Genomic DNA, 512 nt, shown 5'->3' on the forward strand with positions numbered 1-512 from the left:
ATAATCAGTCAATACACTGCAGAACATGATCCAAAAGAATCTTTTATATAAAATACAAGAAAAGGCTAGCTGGCCCATATTTCTTATTTGAAGCTACAAACTGTAAAAGCATATTCAAATTATTATTTTGTAAATAAATATCAAATTAATTTTGAGAACATATATCAAATAATCATATGAAAATGCATGTGTTGTCGAGAGTATTGTGAAACCATGTTTTGAACATCACACGCTCATTCCTCAACATGTTTTGAAATATGTAGCCTATTAAAAATATGTAGACATTTTTCATCTTACAGGGGGCCATAAACTTTAAAAGGCTATTTATTTAAGTATTTTTTTTATTCGACGGGCACGATTGCTTGCTCATCTCTACCTGGACAATTCTACATACAGCTAGCCATTTCCATGCAGCTCGAATATCAAATTTTCTGACAATATTAATTTCTAAAAATTTAATCATCTGATTACCATTTTTTAATTTCTAGCTGATTAAACTATTTTACTTTTAT

This window comes from Primulina tabacum, chromosome 11 (assembly GCF_025594145.1).
Source record: "Primulina tabacum isolate GXHZ01 chromosome 11, ASM2559414v2, whole genome shotgun sequence".
NCBI lineage: Eukaryota > Viridiplantae > Streptophyta > Magnoliopsida > Lamiales > Gesneriaceae > Primulina > Primulina tabacum.